At 38.2% G+C, this 27,961-nt stretch overlaps 1 protein-coding gene across 7 annotated transcripts in view; it reads left to right on the forward strand.

The window, feature by feature from the left end:
- Positions 1-27,961, forward strand: part of LOC117219212 (G-protein coupled receptor dmsr-1) — a 96,782-nt gene that overhangs the window by 19,218 nt on the left and 49,603 nt on the right. The window contains exon 1 of one of the 7 annotated variants that reach the window (XM_076518622.1): positions 11,697-12,113. The exons of 5 other annotated variants lie outside the window; for them this stretch is intronic. The gene's annotated coding sequence lies outside the window, so the exon portion shown is untranslated. Of the gene's footprint in view, positions 1-11,696; positions 12,114-20,454; positions 20,474-27,961 lie in introns of those variants that run through there. One more of the 7 variants, XM_076518625.1, reaches the window with a different exon arrangement.

The raw sequence follows: 27,961 nt of genomic DNA on the forward strand, positions 1-27,961 counted from the left end.
CATTTAAACCGTTTATTTGGAAAAAAATAGGAAAGGGAGAAATATTGAACGAGGAAAAATGGACTTTTGGAATAATAAATAGACGAATGGATCAATAAATACTTCTATCTTCCGATGTAATATAGAATTTGACAAGTGAACTTTTTCGGACATGTTAGTTACATTTGGATATTATGTAGTTAAATAAATAGACGAATGGATCAATAAATACTTCTATCTTCCGATGTAATATAGAATTTGACAAGTGAACTTTTTCGGACATGTTAGTTACATTTGGATATTATGTAGTTAAATAAATAGACGAATGGATCAATAAATACTTCTATCTTCCGATGTAATATAGAATTTGACAAGTGAACTTTTTCGGACATGTTAGTTACATTTGGATATTATGTAGTTAAATATATTTTTTGAAATGGTATTTTCATATATATGATCATTATTTATTGAATTCTGTATCACATGGGGATATATAATATTGTTTCTGTGATCTATTTATTATTTCAAAAAATCTATTTTTCTCCAGCTCTGCTTCACAGCCATTAGCTCGGTGTAATTATAGATTTCGTATCGTATAGAACGATCGAGGTTTCTTTCGATTTATAACCGACTAGAAATAGAAAATTACATCGATTGCCCCAGTCTCACCACGTGAAGGTTGCTGTGACACTCGGCATAGCTTCGCTCGGCACGAGTCGATCGAAATGTCTTACCGGACAGAAGCGAATATCACGGATTGCGTTAAACACGATACATAATTGTCGAACGACGACTCATGGGCCCGATCCCAAGCGCGATTTTCAGCGCGATCTGAAGCGCGTTCGACTCGGCTTCGCTCAGCTCGGCACGGCTTTGCACGCTTGGCTTTGCATCGACTAGGTAAGCTCGGCTTGGCTTCGCTCAGCGCGGGTCGAATAAAATGCCCTTTCTTAGCAGACGCGGTCGGAAACGGACATGTCACCACGGATTGCGTTAAACGCGATTCATAATTGTCGAACGACGACTCATGGGCCCGATCCCAAGAGCGATCTTCAGCGCGATCTCAAAAACGCAATCTCAAAAACGCAATCTCAATATCGCGATCTCAATATAACGCGATCTCAATATAACGCGATCTCAAACACGCGATTTCAATAGCACGATCTCAATGTAGCGTGATCTCAAACGCGATTTCAATAGTACGATCCCAAACGCGATCCCAAACGCGATGTCAAGCGCGATCTCAAGCTTCTTCGATTTCGAGAAAAATGATAATAAAAATATAATATTATAACCCAGCCGAATACGCGACAACCGAATTCGACGGCTATATACAGCGACCGAACGACTGAACGATATAATACCCCATGAATAAAATTTTCCGAACACCGAGACGTTCCGCGGAGCGACCGACGATAAAACCCACCCTTCGCGACCCGTGACTGACAAATAACATTTGAACTATATTTCTTGGGTGTTAAAAGACAGCAAACGAACTATAGCATTGTGCTTATTTAACTAAGAATTAAGTACGAAAATTCTTGGATGACTTATCTTAATTTTAGGAATTTATATGACCGCCATCTTCGAAATTTTTTTTTAAATCTAAAATTTCCAAGCTGTCGTGCCGGCGTCAAACAAAAGAATCATATCTAAGGTCTGCGGACGGCATAGTGTTAATATCCACAAGTGATTCGGATTATCGGACTTACATTAACGGACTACATAGAACGAAATTTAGGACGATCGGCGACAGGAAGTTCTTCTTTAAAGTTTAAGCACCAGTCGCGGTTTAGGAAGCTATTTCCGGTTATTTCATCCTCGCAAGTTTATTTAACGGGCGCTTTAAGCGCGTGGGAAGACAGAGTTAGCAGGAGCTGTCTTAATGTTTCAAAAGCGACGTATTTATTTTCCTTGAGAGACTAATAGATTTTCGTCGGTGGATAAGTCTTCTCGTTTGTTATTGTGCATAGTATAATGCCCTCGTATATATTTCTCGGAAATAGAAGTTCTACAATGATGCTCCCTTACTCTTGCTTTAGAATGATTTATCGAGAAAAAAATCGTCTGCCATCTTGCATGAATGATCAACACTTTCACTGAAAAGGAAAAGTTCAGTTGTTAAGTGTCCTAATTTCAGGAAAAATACCTGAAGAATTTGTATACCTTGCCATAGTTTCTATTCGAAGATAGAAGGAAAAATCTCAAAGAAAAAGATTTGCAGTTTGCGTGGCCACGACTGAAGATTGTAGTTTTGCAAATAATTCAAAGAGAAAATCATCTCATCGAATTCCTGTTAATTTTACGATGGTCATTTAAAAGTTGAATACGTGTTAATTTTATAATGGTTATTTAAAAGTTGAATACACGTTAATTTTACAATGGTTATTTAAAAGTTGGATACACGTTAATTTTACAATGGTTATTTAAAAGTTGGATACACGTTAATTTTACAATGGTTATTTGAAAGTTGAATAGTTATTATTTTTTTTTTTAATCCTCTGTGTGAACGGTATTGGCGGCCATAAGATCCTGTGTTTGTTTAGAAAGCATAGGAATTGATGGTGCCAGCAGCTCGACGGTTTCAGCTTGCATTCGCGTCTGACCATAACTTCCCTGTACTACTGCCGCCAGAGGTGAACGAAGAAGCACCTGCGCGAGAAACTTGATGCTGACAGCAGGGGATAATCGATTTTTCGTCTATTGTCACAATCTTTTAACCCGGATAAGTATACAATGGAGACTTGGAAGTACGCTCATAAAATTTATAACACTTTATTGACAGGAAACCTATCGACAGGTTTCTCAAAGTATGTAAAAGAAGCTCGATAATTTTTCATTAACCATTTTAGACGCGTATTTGTACAAGCTAAGTAAAATTATTTAGAACGAGAAAATACTTCAGCCGTCGATATACGTATATGTATGTATGTAGATTATTGTGCGAGATGTATTTGTACGAGATGGCAAACGAAATGCACGCACCCCTGACGCTGATCAAAGTTAAATGCACGGTGTGAAAGTTAAACAACAATTTCAGAGGAAATTCTTACGTTATATTAATCCAAATAATTTGTTGGATTATGAACGATATTGCTGTCGCTTTTGAGGTATTTTTTAAGAAGCATCCTCCTGTTGACTGTCGATTTTGAAAAGACTATTATACAAGAAGACTACTAATAGATAAAGTGTTCTGTATTTTTAACATTATACAAATCTCCAGTATTTTTAATATTATTTGCAACTGTTTCGTGTAGCATTATTCTTGACTTCTCCTTCCAAAATAAATATATTTAAGCAATTGTCAAAATCAAAAGGATACCTAAAGATGCCATACGAATTTACTGTTGCCAAATCACTTTATTTTTCTGAACATTTTCCAATTGATTTAGAAAACTGAAAATGTGGAAGAAAGTATAAGTTTATGCTAAACAAACAAATAAATAAATAATGATTGACTACTGCGACGCACCAACCCCTGGAATTTAGAGGGTTGAAGTCTGTCCCGATAGAAACTTTCTCTATTACCGGAAGACTATTTAAATATGTCGCTGCAACGTTCGTCACTCAACACACAGAGTTTACTTGATAGATTCCACCTGGAGGAGTTAAGAGGCCCGGTAAACCGACGTCGCTGCATGCCATGGCAAGCTAATAATCACGCGTCTTCGTTGCTATGCTGGATCTTCCTGAAACTGTGTAACTTTTGGTCCACATTCTGTAAAGCAAACTTACGATGGGTAGACAACTCTGTCAACTTACGTGCTTACCCGGCCCGAGGAAGGCAAACTTCGCTTAAATCAGGCAAAATAACGAGTTCCTGATCGAGGCCCTGGAATGTCACCGTGCAAGATCTCCCGACACGACGTTCCCCTCACGAAATTCAAAAGACCAACTCCGAGAGATCGGATATCACGGGCCTACATAATCTCAAGGCAGCATAATCTCCGCGCGATAGACAATCTGCTTATCGAACTTCGCAGATCTTAACCCCTTGACATGCAATGACGAGTTGGAGGTCGTCATTCATTGCATGTGCCACTGTAGATTTTGACGAGACTAACTCGTCGAGAGCTGTTTCCGACTATAATAATTTAACAATCTATTATTAGATTACTCGGTTGTCTCATACTCGACGGTACCAATAACAAAATCTGCATCCACAAATCAATAATCCAAATTTCAAAATAAAACATTCTCTTCCTCAGCTTGCGCATAATTGAGCCGTTTATTTTGAAAGTGGCATAAGTCACTTTACCGTAATGAAAAGTGGCGATTTTTTAATGTTTATACGAAATTATTTATACCGAGAAAAATATCAGTATCCTCTGAGATAACAAATACAAGTAAATCTTCTCGAAAGTTAGCATCCATATTTTTAAACGTGTTAAAACGCGAACCCTTAAATATATCGACTTAAAAACAAAGTGACTTATGCCACTTTCAAAATAAACGGCTCAATTATTCAGTTGAATCAAGTTATTCTTTTATTGGGAATTATTATCGTTGTTGTTTCGTTATTGATATTTTCTTTCGTTACTGTTGCCATCGTTGTTGTTATATCGTTGATCAGTTTCTTGTTATCGTTGTTTTGCAAATATATCTATTATTTGTTATACCTGACACACGCACTGTTAGACACTATTTATTATTCACACACGCTTTCATGCCTATAAATTTTTTAGAGTTTGTAATATTTGGTTTGTTTTCGTTAAATTTTTGACTTCGACTAAAAAGTGTTCTGTATAGAGAGGGTTTTAGAGTTTATTTTACAATTAACAAAATAAACGGTACACGTTTCATTTGTTTGCTGTGTGTCGCAGATATTAATTTACAAATGGCTAAAATGTGATCCGCAATCAATTTGCCAAGGGTTGTAAATCTTAATGTGACTATAAAGTCACGTGTGAATCCCGTGCGGGAGTCAGTGATTGATTCGTATTTCAGTATTCTCCGGTAAAAATCGTGTATGCACTTTTCCAATTTATAATTCAGGGCTGTCTCCGATGGGCGCGTTACATTCATCCGAGGCAGTGGAAAAAGTTTGCATTCCTAATCCGCATAACTCCCGAGAGAAGCAGTCGATGCGGAAGAGATTAACTTCGAGCACTGTTCCAGAACTTCGTGGTAAGCAGCTGGGAAGTTCTCGAGGTCTTCCCTAATACTGATGAAAAATGCATGCCCGCCGAACTATGTTTTTAACACGGCAAATATGCGACGTGGAAGCTTTATGGAACAGGTGGCCTTCGTCGATTCGCTTCCACCAATGCAAACGCGTATAAAAGGTCCCTGAAAAACGGGTAAGGTGGGGCTGGGAAACGAACAATCGGCTATTATTTGAATCACTGCATCGGCGATTTTAATTAAATTGCCTCGCGCATCGTGTCGCATTATTTTGCTCGTATATTGTCTCCCGAAACCAATTCGAAGTAAATACAAAAAAAGCGGCGATGGAAAAATAAAGCAGCGTGGAGCGATTCTAAGAAATTTAATTGTCAGTTGCGACGAGAAAGAAGACTATATTTCAATTTTATTCAATCAGCGAAGCTGAGATTGATTTCCACGAAAATGAAAATATTTCCCTGAATTAATTTTCGGTTGCCAAATTAGTAGCAATTTAATTTCAACGTCGGATTCGGTAAGAGTGCTAAATAAGATGAAACGTTGTTAAACTTGAAAATGGGGAAACGCGCAATTTCGGTAATATTGTTTAGCTTTGAAACTAGCATGAGCCGCGTAAGGGGCCAACACCTCGTCAAAGATAGCGCTGATAGTTGCCGAAGGTTTCGACGGATGCAAATTTTCAATTAAACTTCGACTTTTAAGTTTCGAGCTTCCTCCTCGGAACCGTGGATTTTCTTCTTATCTTTCGCAAATAAAAGAATATTTGCTGGATTTATTAAAACGGTTTGAAATTTAATGATATTAATCGAATATTGATCGTAATTCTTATGAATTGCGGACGATTGTGCTTTTTAGTGAGTAATCGCAGAGATTTATTTTCACAGTTCCGTCTGCCTTTTTAATTCGTCGCTTCGTCCTTTAATTATCCCCGTTTCCTCTTTGAAGCCTTCTATTATATCTTGTGATATAATATTTCACGGAAATATTTACCGACGATTAAAAGTTAATAGGTCAGTGGATGTTCGGCTGAAGATAATCTGTTTTAAATTTTCTGTTAATTATCGTCGTAAAACCTTTGTTCTCTATTTTCAGTTTTCTTGTAATCTTGTGCTAAAATTATTTCACTTCTGTTTTTAATTTTCATTCGATCGTGGGGGTTAAAAATACTTCCCTTCCTATTTTCAGTTTTCTTTCAAATATTGAATTAACCCTTTTTTGCACACTAATTGCTGCACTAATTTCAAAAGAATTTTCGCATTATTGAATTTATCTGTATTCGATAAACTATTAAATAATAGAAACCTTCTATAAGTGTACAAGTTCAATTTCACGTGTATCGAATGGAAACAATCATACCAATTGGAAACACCATAATATTGAAACAAATGACATCATTCTGGAGTTAAAATAATCTCGAGTGCGAATGTTTAAAGATGGTTTGTTTCGTATTATCAATTTTCTTACAATCGTTGTTTAAAAATTGTCCATGTTGTTTATCGAATGTTCATGTAACCTTGGTTTAAGCATTGTTTATTCAAAACGACTTTCAACCCGTTACTTTCCGTTGTTTCCTATTTTTGCGTTCCTGAGTTAACTCTTTCTGCACCAACGACGCACGCATGAAAACAATTGCAGAATCAAATATTTCTGCAGAGTGTACAAAAGTTTGTTCCCTATTTAACCTTTTAGGTACGGCTAAATTCTGCGCGAGGCTATTTCTCTGAAGAGTCTGATGTGTACTGTACAGAGTCTGATACTGTATATACAGGGGGGGGGGGGGTGTCCCAAAAATGTCTCTCAATCCGAAAGCGGCGGGTTGCTCAGGCCATTTGAAGCAACTTTTTCCTTTACAAAAATTTTCTCCGAGGCATCGTTAACGAGTTATTAACGAAAAACAGTGACCAATGAGAGGCGAGCTCAGCTGACGCGAGGCGATCGAACCAATGAGCGGAACTGGGCTTCGTGCGCTGGTTGGCTGGGCCGCCTCGCGCCAGCTGAGCTCGCCTCTCATTGGTCACTGTTTTTCGTTAATAACTCGTTAACGGTGCCTCGGAGAACATTTTTGTAAAGGAAGAAGTTGCTTCAAATGATCCGAGGAACCCGCCATTTCCGAATTGCGAGACATTTCTGGGACACCCTGTAGACTGTTGTAAATCGATGTGAAGACAAAAGAAGTGTGAAACAGTGCATAGCGAGTGAGCTATTAGAGCAAGCCACTATAGTGGCGCGTCGTGCCTAAAAGGTTAAACTATCAGGGACCTAAACATTAAAGCATCTCCCTTACAAACAATTCATACAGTTCAATGCAAAAGTTTTATTTTGCGTTCCTAAGGAAATATTGCCTTGTCAAAACCGTAGCACGAATGACTGATCCGGAGTCAACGTACCCTAGTGCTTCCAGACGGTCTACCATTCGACCGTGAAAAAAAATACGGGCCTAAGTGACGGTCTCCGACGACTATGATCGAGGAGAATCAATCGAGCCTGATACCCGCAGCTTTCTGCGATCGAATAGACACCCTTTTCAAATCGGGACACCAGGATAACCTCCAGACGGTTCAATGAACTATGAAAAGCCCTGTCCCTTCCATTAGAATGGAAACAGAAGTTTTTATTGAGCTCTCTTTTTGGCACCCTTGTCACTCTTATTTACTTAGCTTGTTTCTTCGCGCGATCTTTCGACCCTTCGCGATGTTGACAGGATCCGTTGAATGACCGATAGTGTCGCAAGAAGGTGATCCTCGTTCACAGGTTCAATGTCTCCGTGCGAACTCCCTCGTAGTGGGAGTTTCTGGCCTCATTTCTTTCTTATCGATAGGCAGAGCCTACGAAAAATTGAATTTTCGAAAAATTGGTGTTCATTTAAAAATTGTCAGCTTTTGAATTTTTACTCCTTGATATTAATGCGGATTCGCCACAAACACAGAGCTTTTTTACTCCTTATTCGATTATTATTTTTTAGAATAACTATATTGCTTGTTAGAATATTATTATTATTTTTTAGAATAACTATATATATGTAGTTATGTCCGGTTGTCCCACGATTTTCGATACATCCAGTATAGCGCGTTGTTCGAGATATCTCTGTGAAAGCAGCGATATTGCAAATGTCTTTGTTGCGGTATAGAAATTCGTATCGTGCTTTCTGCGATGTCTGTCATGAATTATTTTCCTCTCCAATTAAAACGGTGCTTGTTTCAAACATTAACTGTATCGTTGCAGGAAATAGAGGTAACGCGATCTAGAAACGCGCGACTTTCAGAGACGTCTAATTAAAATCACGGAGGCTCTATGCATAGAAAGAGGTAACGAATACCACTTTCATTATTCGATATTAGCCGCGCCAACATAAAGTGTGCCGCTGCGAAACGACTTATTCGCAACAGTGGTTCGCTTCTCATATTTTCGAGCAATCGTATAAATCATGACGGAAATGTTTGATAAGTTCCTGCGTTTGGCTCGTTATTCTGAGGGAAAAAGAATAGCCATCGTATCGCGACGAATATGGACGGGTCGCGAATAATGACGTAGAGTCGACAAGTTGGTCCCGATCTGATCCGATACGCCGGTGCCGATCAATTAGAACGGCGGCAGCAGATATGGAAATTATCATCGAATTTCCTATTAATCGTTATACTAATTCCCGCCGATTGTTCAACGACGCAGCTAATTAATAGGATCGACGATTATTGAAAGGGAAGTAATTGGGCTGAGCACTGATTCGACTGACGGCAATAATTGCGTGGGTTCGAAACTCGATCACAAAAATGGCAGGGCTGAGAATCCGGCGCTCGGTGTCGGCTAACATAATTTGCACGGTTAATTGCATCCTACGTCTACAAAGGTAAATTGGCTATTCAAGCAGGGATTAGGCTGGCTCTGTGTCAGTTGAACTGCGTCGGATGAAAATAGCTGCTGCACGAGTTGATTTGCTCATTACATTCAACAATGGCATGGCGGATCTTCGATCGCGGCGGATCAAACAATCGAGGACAATTAATGAGTTTGCTCGGCTGAGAACAATGGAAAAACAAAAAGACTGCTTTAACTATTTTTCCGTTCTTTTTTTTTTGAAATATCAAGAAGCTAACGGAGAAATTGTTGCGAACTTATCCTAATAATTGTCTCGACGAAAAGTTTCCAAAATGGCGGATCTCTTTGAACGGCAACCATGACAGCAACATCGCTGTGACGATATCCAGAGAGGCTGTGAAACGTCTGAGACCATTATGAATAAAGACTCAGTTTCGCTTCGTTAGCTCTACCGCGCGCGCGGCTGTGGTGAAACATGTTTTAATTCCACAAAGAAATTAATTAAGTCCGCGAAATCCTTTCCGGGCACCAGCGATAGAATGGGTAGGAGTCAAACGTTCTCGTAGCCTCAGATCGAATTAAATTTGCGACTGGAATTTTGCTATATCGTTCATTGAGTTAACAAAAGAATGGGACGATAAAAGATACAGTTTCCAACTTTTTAAGCGACAGGATTTTTTGAAGTGTTAACAATAGTTTAAAGAATTGGCAAAATTGGCAATATACAGTAATTTCTCCCTAATTCGCACTCAGATTGTACACAAAAATGGACAATTCGGGAGGAGGAGATACGATTTATTTATTATTCGAGCCTTGTGTCTCGTTTTTATAGTTGTCGACAATCGGTAACTGTTGCAATGCAATTGCTTCAATGGTTAGTATAAGTGAGTGTGAGACTGACAAAGTTGGTATGACTGTCGAAAAAAAATGGTTGGTTTTAAAAAAAATGGTGTGTTTTGTCCTTTGGCTCACTTCCTGAGAAAGCTTGGCGAGGGCAACTATGGCATACAAGTGAAAAGTTTATAAAAAGACAAGGGTCCAAGTGCATCCTACTAGAGTTTATTATTTTTCTATTCTTCATTTCTTAGTTTTTAATATTATCATGAAGTTGTTCATTTACATTATATTAAATAAACTGAAAGAGCTGAGCTCAGCTTTTCGAGCTCGACTTCGTGCACAAAAACTAACATCGCGCTAATATTTTTATACACCGATGATACCGGTAAAAACGAGGTGATCGACTAGCGATCTAAAATTGATCGATTTGATTTGACACACCATGAAATCCCAGAAGGAGGATAATCCCACGAGGATAAATCTCGTTAGTTCGACTGTTCCAGAAGAGTGTTTTTTATCGATGGAATTTGGAGAAGCAAGTGTGAAATTCGAAAATATTCGTCAGAAAAATGTGCTGGGCACGGTTCGCTGAAAAAGTCCATCACGATTCTTCTGTGTACTCGAATATTCGAGAGAAAGCGAGAGGAATAGAGCTGCCAGTTTCCATTAAAAAGGAAACCCTCTTGCACGTTTGAAAAAGTACCGAAACCCTGCAACCGGACGACGAAAAGACGGTTTCAAATACGAGATGACATTCGTCTCAAGTTTCTCTTGGCTTCTTTCAACTTCTTTGACATTTACCGATCGCGGCTCCGTTGCACAATGAAGCAGCACCAGGTGCTGTGGTATTCAATGGAACACAAAATGGCCCACACTCTTAAATATTCTTGCGTATCGACATCTATACGAATTTCCGGAAATTTGTGCCCTTAAAGTTTCCTGTCCCGTCACTGCGAAATTTCCCTAGACCGATGATTTAATCGACAACCTGTTTTCTTTTTTTTAGATAACACAGAATAATAAATAGGACTTACTCAGAAATAGTAGAAAATGACGCGTGTGTCAGGTTAAAATTTTGTAATTATATTTTTCATTTGTTCAAGATGTGTACGATCATACATATTAGCTCTGTTTCGTATTTACTTTACATACTGTTCGTGTGCAAGACAATAATTTAATAGATTGAAAATAATGTATTGGCGTTTTAAAATTCTTTCAATCTTTTAACTATTTCAAATTGCAATTACGCAATGTTGTCTGCACATGTATAAAATCTCGAGTCTAAAAATAATACCTCCACATTATTGGGAACGCAGAATAAAAAAAAATACTTTCGTGTACCTTAACCCCTTGCCGTATTTTGACGACTCCGACCCGTCATGAAAATTTCTAGTAATAAACTGATCGAGTATAGATGTTATTCTATCCTTTAAACTAAAAAAAACAATAAAATAAAGGATATAAGGATAAAATAAAATAAGTAACGAAAGGAATAAAATTCGTACAAAAATTATAGTTTCCGGCGACTGTGAGTGGCCTTCAAAACAGGTCTCAGATTGGTTAAGTGCATCAATCAGCACCGGAAGCATCCTCGACGTACCAAAAGGATTTTCCTGGTGAACGATGAGGGTCTATGTAATTGCGAGAGCGTGGATGCTGGAAGTAACACCGCGCAGGCTCTCATCCTGACAAAGGTGAGAGAGAGAGAGAGAGAAAGAGAGAGGGAGGGAGAGGAAGAAAGTGAGAGAGAGAGAGCGAAAGAGAGAGAGAGAGAGAGGGGAGAAGGACGCCGGACTTCTGGGAGAGGGAGCGAAGGATCCTCGTGAATTTTCACCAGTAACCCCGTGACCATCAAACCGTACCCGGCGTGCACCGCTTCTGTATGGTGTTTTCGGCCTCCGGTAACCTGTTGCCCGACATCCGCACCCGCAGACAGCGTCCTGCCAGTTCGAATCATTCGTGAGACTTTGATAACGACCCCCAGTGACTGTCAAAAAAATTCTGTTCTGTTCGATCGGTGTTCTTTCATCGAAAGATCAGTGTGGATTTTTCGTTGTTTCCTGTCGTGTGAGACGGTTTTGTATCCAGTTCAGGGGATAGTAATTTTCTGGCAGCGTGAAAGGGATGTTCGCTGGGGACAACATGTAACCTGTTGCTCGGCTATCCGTTACTCTGGTAATTCGCGACGGCAGTCGGTTTATATTCTCGCAAGGCGAAAGTTTGGGGAACGTTGTAGTTGCCTGGCCGAATGATAGTGTTGCCATGGGAATCGCGGGTACAGTGAACGCAGGCTGAACTGGCAAAGTTTACGGTGTGGCATTGTTGAACGGGACAGGCGGAGTTTAACCGTCGACCACGCTGTGAGTACCATCGTTCACGATTTAATTTGTTTTGCAGGTTTGGTTGAATTGTTTGTGGTCCACTGCGGTTTCGTTTGTTTGCGAGGAATGTTGTATTAGGACTGGCTTAGGCTTGTTTCTGTTTATTTGGGCTGTTGGTGAATCGAAAGTTGGCAGAGGTGGAATACGAGACAATAAAAATGCCAGATTTTTATAGATATTTTTAATTGTATATAAGACATGAGAGTTATGGTTTTGTCTGCATTTAATTGTTTGAGGAGATTGAAAATATTGAACAAGTTTCGATCTGTCAAGATCAAGATCTTACGGCATCAGAAGGTTGAGAATGTTGGAAACGATGTGTAATTTAATAACGTAATAATAATAATTTAATAACGCATAACCTCCAGGATTCTCGCGTAAGAATTCTCAATTATCGAACTGTGCGAAACAAGAGCTTAGGGTATTTCCTCTAAAAAGAAGCAACTTAAAACAGTGCTAAATGTGTCCTGATAATTTATAATCGATTGAATACTCAATATAAATGCTCACGTCTGAACAAAAAATAGTTCTATTAACTCCGAACAAAAATCGTTTCGTCAAGTTTGATCAAAAAATTGTTTCATCAAGCCTGAACAAACAATTGTTTCATCAAGTCCGAACAAAAAGTTGTTTCTTCAAGTTTGAACAAAAAGTTATTTCATTAAGCTTGACCCAAAGATTATCTCATTAATCCAGAATAAAAAATTATTTCATTAAGTCTGACCGAAAAATTGTTTCATCAAGCTTGAACAGAAAATTATTTCGTTAAGCCTGAACAAAAAATTGTTTCGCCAGGTCTGAACAAAAAGCTATTTAATTAAGCTTGATCAGAAGATCGTCCCATTAATCCATAATAAAAGATTATTTCGTTAAGTCTGACCGAAAAATTGTTTCATCAAGCTTGAACAAAAAATTGTTTCGTTATGTCTGAACAAAAAATTGTTCCATCAAGCCTGAACCAAGAATAGTCCTATCAATGCCTGGCGAAGTGCGAGATGTCGGATCGAAAGTGCAGCGAGGCTGAACCGCAAGGCCTAGCCGCGAGGTGTTAATAGGTTGAACCTAGTTCTGATAACGAAGGGGATAAGCCGCAAGGCGGCAGATAATTTCGAGCTACACCTTGCCCGAAATTCCGTCGTAAATTCGACTCGCAGAATATCCATAAGTTCCTTCATTTTTCATAAACATCGTCCGGTATTCAATGGTTCCCATAGACCGCCGCGCCCCGTTGCGTTGTTACGCTCTCTATTACGCTCGATAATTAATGAACTGTTCCTCGAAGTTATTAACCTGTTACTCAGAGCGCAGTTACGCACGTTCTACAAAATGCGCCGTGGAGTGAAAAGAAATATCGGTAGGTATGTAAAAATTTGGTCGATCGATAAGGAATGCATTTAATCGAATGTTCGCGGAATGTAGACAACGTTACTGCTATTTTGATTTTCCGCCCCAGCTATACCCTGAAATATCCGTTCGGGATCGTTTGTACTACGCTATCAGACGTAACATTCTATTTACTTGGTTCGTCGAGAGCAATTTATCGCACGAAGCTCTTTTTCGATAATCGGGCACAATAATTTTACTGGGAAATATTGTGAGGACAATTGAAACATTAAATTGGAACGTTAAATCGTGCTGAGAACTTTTATTGCGTATACGTTAAGATTTGTATACGTATTTATTAATATTGTTGACCAGATTGTAGATATTTGAGCATATTAATTATTTTCTATGTTAATTGGAATAAACCGGGGTTACAGTAAATTCTCCCTAACTGACGCTCAGCTTGTACAAAAATTGACAATTTGTCCATTTTTGTGCGCAAGCTGAGCGTCGATCAGGGACAATTTACTGTACTTTGAAATATGCGAGTGTTTCAATAAATAGTACGGTTACAATACGAATATGTAAAAAATCTACAATAAAATTCGTTTCGATCCTACATTTGAAATATGCGAGTGTTTCAATAAATAGTACGGTTACAATACGAATATGTAAAAAATCTACAATAAAATTCGTTTCGATTCTACATGTGCAAATAAATGAAAAATTTGCAATGAAATACGTTTCGATACTGCATGTATAATTTATTAAATAAATGAAACATCTAGAACATGATCCATATGGGCATTGGTGTGCGAAGCCAGTAGAAATGGAAAATCATGGTCGGACGTTCGTCCAACATCTTTCGAGCAGCACACGCGTCTCAGAAATCCTAAACCCCTTTTCTTATGAAATCGAGAGAGCATACTATTGCGTATTTACAATTGCGTACCTTACGTTTTAATCATTTTAACGAGTTGAAAATAATATAACAGCATTCTCTGATATTCTTCTCATTCCCATTCCGACATTCTTCTGGGATCTGACACAGTAATATTAAAGTTTGTTTAAAAGTATTACAGACTCCTGTACGAGATGATCATCTTCAAATTCGTGCTCCGTAATTACTTAGCAAAAACACCTAAAAATCGCTGTCCTCGTTCGACGATCTCTGGAAGTCATAAAATATTATATTTTCCTCCCCCCGCGATGACAGTTTTCCAATAGTGGCAGTTTTTTTTTTCTGGTTCGCACGCGTTACTCGAGGCTTCGTGACAGCACATAACGCCCATCTTCGTCAGAGCATTGTTGATTCAATATGGAAGAAAAGAATTCCCGGTCTAAAAGCAAAAATCTCGTTCCACGCGGAATTGCGGTGAAATATCGGATCACAGCCGGTAAGCCTCGTGGACGTCGTTTTTCACGTTCCCGACGGAATAATAACATACACAGAACAAATGAGCCGTTTATTTTGAAAGTGGCATAAGTCACTTTGTTTTTAAGTCGATATATTTCAGGGTTTGCGTTTTAGCCATTTGTAAATTAATATCTGCGACACACAGCAAACAAATGAAACGTGTACCATTTATTTTGTTAATTGTAAAATAAATTCTGAAACCCTCTCTATACAGAACACTTTTTAGTCAAAGTCGAAGTCAAAAATTTAACGAAAATAAACCAAATTTTACAAACTCTAAAAAATTTATAAGGACGAAAGCTTGTGCGAATAATAAATAGTGTCTAACAGTGCGTGCGTAAGGTATAACAAATAATAGATATATTTGCAAAACTACAATAACAAGAAACTAATCAATGATATAACAACAACGAGGAAACGATGGCAACAGTAACGAAAGAAAATATCAATAACGAAACAACAACGATAATAATTCCCAATAAAAGAATAATTTGATTCAACTGAATAATTGAGCCGTTTATTTTGAAAGTGGCATAAGTCACTTTGTTTTTAAGTCGATATATTTAAGGGTTTGCGTTTTAACACGTTTCAAAATATGGATGCTAACTTTCGAGAAGATTTACTTGTATTTGTTATCTCAGGATACTGATATTTTTCTCGCTATAAATAATTTCGTATAAACATTAAAAAATCACCACTTTTCATTACGGTAAAGCGACTTATGCCACTTTCAAAATAAACGGCTCAAATGTACCGAAATTACCGAGAGTAGAAAGTTTCCTTGACGGGAGGATCGTCCCGTTTAATCAGGCAGGACATTTTTAAAACTTGCTCGGGGGTGAAAAAACGGAAGAACTTTTCGGTGACAATAAATTGCGCCATCGATATCCATTAACGTCACTCTCGACGCGACACTCAGATTCGGGGTGGAGAAGCCTGTTTCCTCCTGGAGGTTCGCCTAATACTCCCGCTTCCGGGCCTCTCCACCTTGCGGCGCCATTTTGTTTCCCTCGACAGTATGCAGCTTTCAATTTCCTTACGATTCCTAGAAAATCTTGCTTGAGGTTACTCGTAGACTGTCAGAATGATTTGAAACCAGAAGAAGCAGAAAGTTGATCGTATATCATCAATATACAGTTGCCCACAAAAGTGTTCGTACGCCTTTTGAAACGTAATAACTATTTTCAAACTGAACTAAATGACTCGAATTTTGTTTTGTAGCTCGACTCCCGGTTAACCGATTTCGATCAAATTTTCAGCACGCATATAAGTTATCGAGATCTAAGAGAGGCATTTTTTTAGTCTTTGTTATAGGCTCAGATAAAAAAAGTTAAAAAACGAGGGTTTTTCATTTTTTCTTTTCATTCCAAGTAATAGCAAAATTAAAAGAAAAGCTATTTAACCATCGTTTAGTAAACTAGTCCGTCTATCATCTAAAAAAAAATTCAAGACGTACGAACAAGGTGTACGAACACTTTTGTGAGCCACTTTATATATACTGGGTGGATCAAACTACAGAATACACAAAATTTTGGGAAGGTACCCTTGCTTAAAATTAGTCTCAAGAATAGAATTCTCTTAAAGAGAAAAGAATTCTCTTACTCGTTGTATTATTTAATTATTTATATTTCATGAAAACTGTCAACGCTTTGAATGCTTTTAATGGTTCAAATGCTTTTAACCCTTTGACCGGCGCGCCACCCTTATGTGGGGTACAGAATTATTTTCTCACATTTGATAACTATTGTTTACGTTAATCTATCTCGTCTTCCTAATTTTATTAGGATCCGCAAAATGCACGAATGTTGAAAAAACAATTGACATCGTACAACTTAATTTTCCAATAATTAATTCGATTAAATAAAACACTTTAATTTTATAAAATTCTCAAGGCTTTGACGTGACGGTGTTAAATGGTTGCTTCAAATGCTTCTGGGTTTCAAACAATGGAAGAGTAAAATTTTTTCCAGGTTAAAACGAAATCGATAATTGTTATTCGAAGAGGTTAGGACACCTAAAGGAGTTGTCGAATCTGTTCCAGAAAGTTCGCATAAGTGATAAATCGATATTCAATTTCGAAGAGCCACATCGCCTTCGTTTTGCCCGGTTCTCGGATGGAGTCGCAGGTGCTCCTCCGCGGAATAGTGAAAGTTAAAAACACAGAGCGGATCCCCGGAGGTTCGAGTCCTTCGTGGATCGCGAGTGGATCGAGAACGTCGCCTGGAATTCCTCTACGGCTCGGCCGTGATTGATTCAACGCGACCAACACGACGATATCCAATCAGGATTTCTTTTCACCAACGATTCCCTTTGAATTCTAACACTTTGTATTCCGTACGAAATCCAATACCCTCGAGCCTCCACCGAGGGTGGACCCTTCATTCCCCCAATGTTTCTTCAATCATGCTCGCGCGACACCCGCCGAAACAAAAGGCCCCTACTCGAGCCAGCTCGAACGTAATAAAATAAACTCTGTCGTTACAGTGGCCCAAAAAAATAATAATTTTTTTTAAACTCAACTGAACTACCTGAATTTTTTGGGCGGTTATATAGGAACCAGACGATCACTAAAATGCCTTTTTCTAATTTTGCTATTACGTGGGATGACAGAAACAGAAACGAAACTCTCGTTTTTTAACTTTATTATCCGAGCCTGTAACAAAAATTTTTTAAATGCCGCTCGTAGATCTCAGTGACTTGAATGCGTGCTGAAAATTTGACCGAAATCGGTTAACCAAGAGCCGAGCTACAGGCGTGTTGGAAGATTTAAAAGACCGCAGATTTCTTCCAGTTTTTGGTCAAAATCGTGATAAAATTGCGAGTTTTGCGATCTTTAATTTGTTCTAACTTGTTACAACGTGAACCGATTTCGATCAAATTTTCAGCATGCATATAAGTTACCGAGATCTATGAAAATCATTCAGTCAAAAACCGAGAGTTTTTAATCATTTATTTTTGTCATTCCAAGTAACAGCAAAATTAAAAACATCATTTTGGTCATCGTCTGGCAGACCAGTTCCGCTAGCATCTAAAAAAAAATCCGACTCACTTAGTCGAGTTTTAAAAAAAAATTATTGCCTTTTATAAGGTGTACAAACACTTTTGTGGGCCACTGTAAGTTCTATTGTTTGGAATGTAACAGAAAACGGGGACTTGATACTTCGATCGCAGGCTCTTAATTTTTGTTGCCTAATTTACCACCGTTATTGGAATTTACTGCCGCGGAGCCTATTCGTCGCAAGTCAACCGCGTGCAATAATGCGATGTGACGTTATACTTGCACGCAGCACGGTCAAGTCGAGCGAAAATAAACAAGTAGAAGTGAATAAACATCAACTTCGTTAAATTAGCGGTACCGGTAACGCGTTATTTATTCATAAATGTACATATTGAATTGTTAAATATTGTTGGAATCTCAATTTCTCACGGTACGTATTGTGCCGCACCTCCGGCTATTGGTTTCCTATTCGCATTTGCTTGTTCAATTATTATTGAACTACAGACTTTCAGGTGGATTACGGAAAGAAAAAAAAACAAAAATTGTCTGCATTAATGAAAGCAGATAGGAACCGAGCATTTCTTTCGTTCTGTTGAATAATTAAACCGATTCTTATTCGAGATGATAATTTCTGCATGAATTTCGGGAAGCGGACGCCGTTCCTCCTACAATTGGAGATATCTTCATGCAAAATAAAAGTTTCCGCATCAATTCAGAGAGACGGATTTCGTCTCTCTTATAATTGGACTGATCTGTATGCAGAATGAAAATTTGCCGCATCTGCTGTGAGAGAAATATGAGCCATCTATCTCTTTCTTAACTTTCTTCTCGTACTATTGGTTTGATAGATAAATATGCAAAACGTACATGAAATTTATTACGAATACATTATGAATAAATATTTATTTATAATGTAATTTATATTGTAATTTATTCATATTATAAATTTATTAAATAACACATTATTCAAAATATGCAAAGGAAGGAACGAAAATATGAAAAATATGCACGATAGTAAATTTTGTATATTAGGTGTTAAGTCTGATATTAAGTGTCAAGAAATATTTTACAGTTATTCTGATGTATTACACTTCGAGTTCCGGTGTATTACAGAATTTTTTCTAAATTTGATGGCGTTCGGTGGCGGCGTTCGTCGGTAAAATAACATAAAAATTTACATCAGATTAGTTGCCATATTCGGTTAATAATTTACACATTTATTGCATGTTTGACGGTAAATACTTTCTTCATTATTTTCATTAATTATGAAATTGAGATCACGTTCGATCCAGCTTCTCACTAATGAAATGTTACATTTTCGAAATTTCGGCATTTTCAAATATTAAAACGCACTCGCGCAAAATTAAACTTGCCATTTCAATAATAAAACTGAACAGCTTGATTTCGAAATACGAATAACTCCACCTGTTCAATCAGCCACTAAATGTTTCGAAAACATGATTTGCTGTGGCGTGTATACGACATAAACCGATTACGATACAAGTGTTGACTAACAAATTAAATTAATTGAGTTTAAATGAATAATTTAAATTATTTTAATTTAATACTATTAATTAATTTAAATTAATAATTTTAATTAATTTAACAAGATAAATGTTTCAGATGAGCATGATGTATGCGTATTTGTACACGGCAAATGACGAATTATCTGAAGAATCATCTGATCATTACATAAATATCCATAATTATCATTACATCATTACATAAGTATCATTACATAAATAATCCAGCTCCCCATTGATCTATCTATTTACAAAAAAGATATTTATTTGCCTAAACATCCGTAGTCTAATAACGAATAAAGAAATGTTTGAAAAAAATTACAATTGATTGAAATGACAAGAAGATTAAGAAATAAATAATAAAATAAATAATAAAATAAATGTCCCACCATACATTACCGCGCATCAAAAAGCTGGGACATTTTTAATCCTACGGTGCCCCAAAGTGTTAGAAGATGTCGACGTATATCCAGCGGCGACTGTAGGTAACACCTTTCATTCCTCTCATTCTCGTCAGAACTGCACAAAGTGCCTGGTCATTAAAAAGAGTGCCCCTCGAGCATATGCAGCGAGCATATCCACAAAGAGCAGTCGCTGATTACAGTTTCGAGGAACAGTCAACGCGGACCGGTTTATCATCCTTCTGCTCCGCTCGAAGAACTCGTTATCCGTTTAACGAATCCACTCGTTGTTTGCAATGAAATCGTCCGTGTTTGAAGTGCATCGATCATCGCGTCTCCCTCTAATGGTTCCGTCTACGGAACGCTCAAGTTGTCGTTCCCTCGGAAACTTAAGTGGCGAGCATGACGCCGAAGGAGGCTTCCCTCGAACGACAGAAATTACCGGTGAACAAAGACGCGATCATGTGCACTCTCTCGAAGCTCTCCTGCAAAGGCTACTCGAGCGATCGAGCCGGGACCGAATGGAGATGATTCTACGGGAACAGCTGCATCGAAAATGTATGATGAGATCTTGGCGTGCGACGCTTCGTTCCCGAGAAAATCGACTTCGTTCCTTAAGGATGCCGCGCGTTAGACCACATTTCACAGCATAGTGCTCGCATCACGAGACCGTAAAGGTAAGATTTCTTACAAGCGACATACTTAAACCGCTGGACGTATTCGACGTCTTCGACGCTTGCGATCAGACGCAACGTTCGCCAGGAGATGATATTTTCTATAAAACGCGTGCGCGTCGCGTATGATCTGCGTACGATACATTTATATTCAGCATATTCCAGTCGATCAGATAAAGCGGCGTGTGTAGAGAAGGTGAAATAACTTTTTAAAAGAAGAAGATGATGATGAGGAAATTGTGTTGAGAATGTTGACAGAAGGAAAGAGAATATTAAAGATATGTACAAAGAGCAAGATGGAGAGGAATATTGTAGCATTTTAATAAGAAATTTGCTGAATGGTGAGGAGACAGTATAAGCAATTTTTTCGATTGAGTGAAGAATAAGTCAATTTTATCTTAATTCTTACTTGCGATAATTCTTTATATTCAGCATATTCCCGTCTATCGGATAGAACGACGGTGTGTGGAGAAGGTGAAATAACTTTTTAAAAGAAGAAGAAGATGATGAGGAAATTGTGTTGAGAATGTTGACAGAAGGAAAGAGAATATTAAAGATATGTACAAGAGCAAGATGAAGAGGAATATTGTAGCATTTTAATAAGAAATTTGCTGAATGGTGAGGAGACATACGTATAAACATTTTTTTTCGATTGAGTGAAGAATAAGTCAATTTTATCTTAATTCTTACTTGCGATAATTCTTTGGACTTTTTCTCATACGTTATAGTTAAAATGAACCATAATGCGTTTGCTCTTAGACTGCTTTCGATGTAGACTTATATGAGCCGTTTATTTGGAAAGTGGCATAAGTCACTTTACCGTAATGGAAAGTAGTGATTTTTTAATGTTTATACGAAATTATTTATACTGAGAAAAATATCAGTATCCTGAGATAACAAATATATCGACTTAAAAACAAAGTGACTTATGCCACTTTCAAAATAAACGGCTCATATGAGAACGAAAGCATTATTTTCCGTTACATCGGCATATAAATGCGTCTGATCGCGTACGCCGGACGCGTCCGAGAAGTAGCGCCTTGCGGCTCGAGTTTCGCGGAAACGAAGCTGACCATGGAATATTTCTACTACATTTTTGCCATCCAGCTTCTCATGCAGAATCAGTCTGCACCTGTCGATAGAGAAATATTGCCACGCCCATAGCAGAATCGATCGATTTTCCAAGGGAACATCTTGACTGTGCTGAAGGACGTCGAAGAAACGTTTAATCGGGAATCGACATGATCGATGTTTAAGATCGCGTGTCCATGACTTGGGAATTGATGCAAGAACGGTATTGGACGAACCGTTTGCAGAAATAAATGGTGCATGGATCAGCTCGAGAAATTAAGGCACGGTAATCGGCGAACTGCAAGAATCCGCGCGCGCCAAACGGAGAATAATGGTCACTCGTTGCGAACCCTTGAGCGATAACGATGGAATGCGATTTACAACGTGAACAATGGCACGGCTCGCACCGGGTGATGGATGAATATCGGAAGAGAGGGTGTGTGTTCTCGATCGATGGCTACACCTGGAAGCGAATGAAAATCCCGTGATTTTTTACGTCGATTTTTACGTAACGTGTAATGGTCATCTTGGAAAGTCAATTTTCTTCGGGACGGAACTAACGATCTCGTTACCTCGTCCGAGGTCTTCGTTAATCAGGGCAATGTCGAACCTGTCTCTTTAACTACTGCAACAAAGCTGCGCTTTTCTATACGAGATTTAAGGGGGATGGGGGAGGCATTCGATTGAAAATCAGACGCTGGTAATTTTTCAAATAAAATTTTGGAAAAATATATTTCTATAGTATCTATTAAGCGGAATCGAATTGTGTAAGAATTAATTTTCCAACTTCCATTTTTGGGTAACAACAAAAATTTATTTTGTGAAGAAATTACCGGATCGCGAAATCCGTGCAGAATTTTCTTCAATATCACGATTCAGCTTGGAAACTTCGTTTTTGTTCGAGTTGCTGCGCTGTTAATTGTCTGTTGATGTTAACTGTCTCGTATATCACCAGAATTTTTATGGAACGAAATTATCATTGCTGTCCGTTACAGTATGTTGTTTCTCCCGATAACATTGCCAACGTTTCCTTTGTGTTTGTCACGATTTATTTCATTATTTTTCTTCTTTATCTCTTACAAACTGAAATTGGTTTTATACATTCCGCTTATGTTTACATGGTATAGAGTATAGATCGAAGTCAGTAAATCTCCGACAGTACATTTAATCAAGCACAATGAAATATCCTCGTTAATTTTGTTTATCTGAAAAAATGTATCGTAACAGATTTATTTGTGGTTCAAAGGTACGAATACTATGATTGATGGGTTTTTTCTTTCAAGATCATTTCTTCCGAGTGTTGATGGTCATCGTCATTTCTTGCGTATCAACACTTATTATTTATGATGTAGCATTGTAGTGCATATCAAGACGTATTTAATGACCTACGAGTCATTTCGGCCGCGAGCCACAAGCTCCCACCACCAATTCGTTCGTATAAACAACGTATGCTAAACAAGGTTCTACTGGAAAAAACTCAGGACTTCGTTTTTACCGCAGCAAGAATGTATAATTTCATTTCGAAGTCTCTGTTGTGTGCGCAAGTTCGCGCAAACATCCGCAGGCTATTTGTCGATATTTTATTATTCAGCTTCCAACAGAAATGTTGAGAAACTTGCAATTCGTGCGGTTTCTTCTTAAAATTACAATCATTTCAAACAGCTACTTGTGAAACCTCAGTTGCGTCTCCCGTTAGAAACAGTTAAAGCCAATATGGTCGATCCCCGTTGGGTCTCCGCGCAGGGATCGCCATTTTCGTAGGAATCGCCGACGTGAATGTGCGAAATCTTTGGAACGAGTCACGGTTACACTCTTGCACCGTTGGCCACGTCTAGACGCCATGTCATGAATAATTTATATACCTGTCTACGTGTAGGATGATGTTCGATAGATTCAATGGTGGTCGACGCCATCGTTGCCAAACTTTAATGAGCGGAATGCGGACGGTTGCTCGGATTTGCCCGTTTCTGAAACCGGGGTCGTACGTTTATCTGTTGCAACTTCAACTTTTGCTAGTAAAAGGGATTTATTAATTCGGAAGCAAAATATCGTTGCTAATTTTCGGATTATACAGGGCATCCCAAAATTATGGTACTTCCGGGAAATGAGAGGTGTTTTTTCACGTTTTCCCGGTGAGATCGAACAGTGAAACTGTTCACACTATTTCCGATTTATTAAAACTACTGGAACAAAAGATTCTCATTAGTAGACTATTTAATAGAATACTTATAGTAGGCCGATTGATAGATTAATTCATTAATTTGTAAATCGATTGATTGATAAGGAGGACTACTTGACAGACAAACAGTAAGTCAGACTGTTCATAGCTAATTGACAAACTGCTGGATCGATTGACTATTGATTGTTGTCGTTGATTAGAGAATTCGTTATGGCAATATCAATATTTGATAATATCCTTCATACAACCTTCACGAAATACAGTTTCACTGTTCAATCATTAATGTCTCTCAATGAAAAGCTATTCCCGCATTTTCACAGCCACTAACCGGAGGTGGGACGAAATCGTTGATTAAATTGTCGGTTCGACCGCTGTCGCATGTCTCGCCGTTTCCTAAAACATAGTTTGCCTGTTATGGGTTCAGAACTAGTGCGGTCGTTGCGGCGGCGTTAACTTCCGAGGCAAGTAATTCGGCCAAAGAAAACTTTCATTTTTCGAGCACGTTGGCTCAGTCGTTTGACCGAGCTTACAAGTAGTATATGAGTTTGTAATCTAAACTGTCGTTTGAACAGTGGTCAGATCCCTTTCCGACTTTCGTAACTTCTGGCACAGCTTCAACGCGACGAAAGCCGCTTTTTCGAAAGCTCCGGGTTCCAGGGGAGTTGGCCGATGCCATTCTGCTTCAAGCTATCCGCGTATAATCCCCGATGTTTTCTCGTTACTTGTTTTCTCGTCCTGTTTTTTCCAAAATTGGACAGCTTTCTGTTAGAATGCCCAGACTTTCGAGGCTGAGAGTATCCTTTTGATACAGAAAGTTCTTCTAGCGAAAATAAGTTTATACACAATTTTGCGTTTCCTTCTGTCACATTCGTTTCGATACTCGAGCAACTGATATTCGTCCAAAGTTAGAGAGGAAGAAATTTTCCTCTTGCTTTTCTGATTCACAAAAATCCACGATTCCGCTGCATTATGGACGCCATAGGCGTTACAAGTAAGGTAATGATAGAAAGATCCGGAAGAAAGGCAGCATCTCAAAAAACAAGGTTGCACGAGCGCTTAATAAAACTAGGAAACTGAAAAGAAACTTCTTCGACTCGTTATCGTCTCAAGGTACGGCTTGAATGATAATCGGGGTGCAACTCGTGAATCATGCTAATGTAACTTTGAATGCGGGATTCTTTCGCGTGATGTACAATAGCAGAAACTTTTTCTGACAATTTAATAAACAAAACTCATCGTCCGATTCTATCCCGTCTGCAGGAACAATTTTTCTATTAAACATTTTACCGGTATCGCATTACAAAATACTTTTAAACACGCAATTGGATTGTAAGCGTCCTTTCCACCGTAATTACGGTTTAATCACGTTACCGAACTCGGAATTTAATTTGCATTACATCATCTTGTTTGGGAGAGTCTGAAGGATACAATTATCGAAGTTGGAACTGTTTAATTGTCGCTGTTAAAGGACGTCTTTAAGGACGTCTTTAAGGACGTCTTTAAGTTCTCTGAATCCACGTCAACATCAAAGTACTTCCAGACATATGTGACGTCAGACGTAAACATGTTTCGGTACTCATAAAACAATGTTAAACCACATCATCTTATTGAAAAGAGTCTACAGAACATACTTACATACGTGGAGTAGAACTTTGTAATTATTCCTATCAAAACGCAGAACATATAATAACACACACACACACACACACACACACACACACACACACACACACACACAAACATAGCACTAAAATCATTATTCGAATGAATTCTTTTTTGCGATCATGCATTATTCGTAAAATATTGTTCTATTTATTCGAATAATTCTTCATTTTTTATTCGTGAACAATAATTCTATCTATTTATTCGAATAATTCTTCATTTTTCATTCGAATAAATTATTCTATCTATTTATTCGAATAATTCTTCATTTTTCATTCGAATAAATTATTCTATCTATTTATTCGAATAATTCTTCATTTTTCATTCGAATAAATGATTCGAATAGAGATTCTAAAATTATTCGAATAACAGTGCCAACAAATGTTAACCGTTCTCCTTCCAATCTAAGTAATAAACTTACCGATGCAGCAGTCGAAGAAAAATGTTAATTGTAAAATTACCACGGAAGAAATTCATCAATAAACTGTGGATAAACACAATATTCTATTATTTTAATTCAAATCGATTAATATTTTCGAATAAATTCTAATTCGAATAATAAATGACTTCTCATTCAAATGAATTTTTATTCGGATAAATCATTATCGAGATAAATATTAATTCGAGTGGACATGTAATTCGATGATGTCGATTAACATTTCATTCGTTAATCCTTGTCTCTTATTCGTCATCCGAATAAAATTCTCATATTTGATTTACATTAATAATAATATCTTTGTCATGTTTATATAGTGTGAGTGGTATCCTAGTGACAAAGTAAAAATACGGTAGTATTACTGTTTTGAGCCAGAAACAGCTTTGTCGATGTCCTATGGTGTCCTTATGCTTTAAAAAAAGGGAAGACAAGATTCTAATTACAGAAAATTCTCCTTGATCGACGCTCAAACTGCACGCAAAAATGGACAATTTGGGAAGAGGAGATACGATTGTTCGAGCCTTGCGGCTCATTTTTATAATTACCGATCGTCAACAACTGTAATTGTCAACAACAAAAATCGTCAAATTTTTTGTGCACAATCTGAGAGTCAATTAGGGAGAATTTAATGTATTCCCGGCCAACAATGGCCTCCCATTGATGTCGGTGCAACGGAGAACGTCAGCTAAACGGCGAGTATTTCGTCGGTCCAGCAAAATATCGATCACGGTTCAGCGTGTTTCGGTTAAACACGTTGAACTGGTCCGCCAAACTGGACAAAACGTTATCAATGTTACGTGCAAAACGAGATCTTGGGCATCGATCGATCGTGAATCCAAATATCAAAACCTTACGCCACGCGAACCGTTCGTACGCCAGTTAAACAGCACGCATCATGGCCGGCGGGTATGCACACCATTTGCCAGCCGATTTCGCAGACAATTTCGCAAACCCGGTTCCGGGCATCGTAAACACGCTTATTTTGTTTGCCGCTCACCGCGACCATCCATCGCTACTGCGCTGCATTCGATATTAATTAACCGAGCGAGATTAATAAGCACAGGGTCGAGCGGAAGCGATGAGCGAGATCTTCGTTCAAGCATTCTGTTAGGCGACTAGCGCGACGAATTACCAGCGAAAGTTGAGCGACGAGGTGTAGAGCTTTTGGACAGGTTCGACGAGGATGTGCGTAAAAGAGTTACTACGGAAAGCTTCGTGATGATGAAAGTAGAGCTAGAGGTAGTGAGATCATTTATAATTGGACTGTTTTGAAAAAGATCTTAAAAATGTCTTTTTTAAATAATATTTGTGTGAGAAGTGATTAGATTAAGTATTACTAGTACTAACTTCCTGATGCATGATTGACGTTACTGTCGGTAAAATGCTCATTTATTGTTTCTACATGCAATTAATATTTATTATGTGTGCGATTGAAATAGTGACTAATTTATAGTTAATGTTTCCAAGAGATCTCTTCGCTATAAACTCTTTTAACCTTTTTTCATTCTTTCCCCTCTTATTTTTCCCCTTTTATTCTTTCTTTTCCCTCATTCTTTTTTTTTTATTCTTCTCGATTGCTTTCTCTATTTATTTATACTATGCCAAGCCTGATTTTCTGAACATTTCAGTCGCCAATTAACGCTAAACCTATCGCGATGGTCGCAACGGTCTTTACATTCTTCGTTTCGAAGTTGCCGAAACTATAAAGACTCTTCCATAGAAAATGACTAAATAAATATTTTAACGCAAGCTTGTAATAAATATCATTTTGTTTGTAATCAAAATCATCTTCACAAAGCGTCAGTCACTTTTAGTGCTGGTCGAGCTTTCTGTTAATTAACGCCGAACTGTAGCAATCCCATTGCAACCGACGGACAAGCAAGCGAACGCAAAAAACGAGTAGAACTTTGGTGATTTTGTTAACGTGCAATTTACGTCGGCCGTGTACCACGGAAGACGAGTCGTTAAGCACGAACTGGGGCGCAGCTAAACCTGTTCGCTAAGCCTAAACCTTCCCAAAGCCGTGACAGCGCAACAAAACGCAGCGGAACAGCCTCGGCAGGAAACTGCCTGAGGAACGTCACGAAGGAATGAAATTCTGGGCAAAAAATTCAGCGCAACTGTCAGTGCTCGTCGCTCGCTG

The sequence above is a fragment of the Megalopta genalis genome, chromosome 2, assembly GCF_051020955.1.
Source record: "Megalopta genalis isolate 19385.01 chromosome 2, iyMegGena1_principal, whole genome shotgun sequence".
NCBI classification, from domain to species: domain Eukaryota; kingdom Metazoa; phylum Arthropoda; class Insecta; order Hymenoptera; family Halictidae; genus Megalopta; species Megalopta genalis.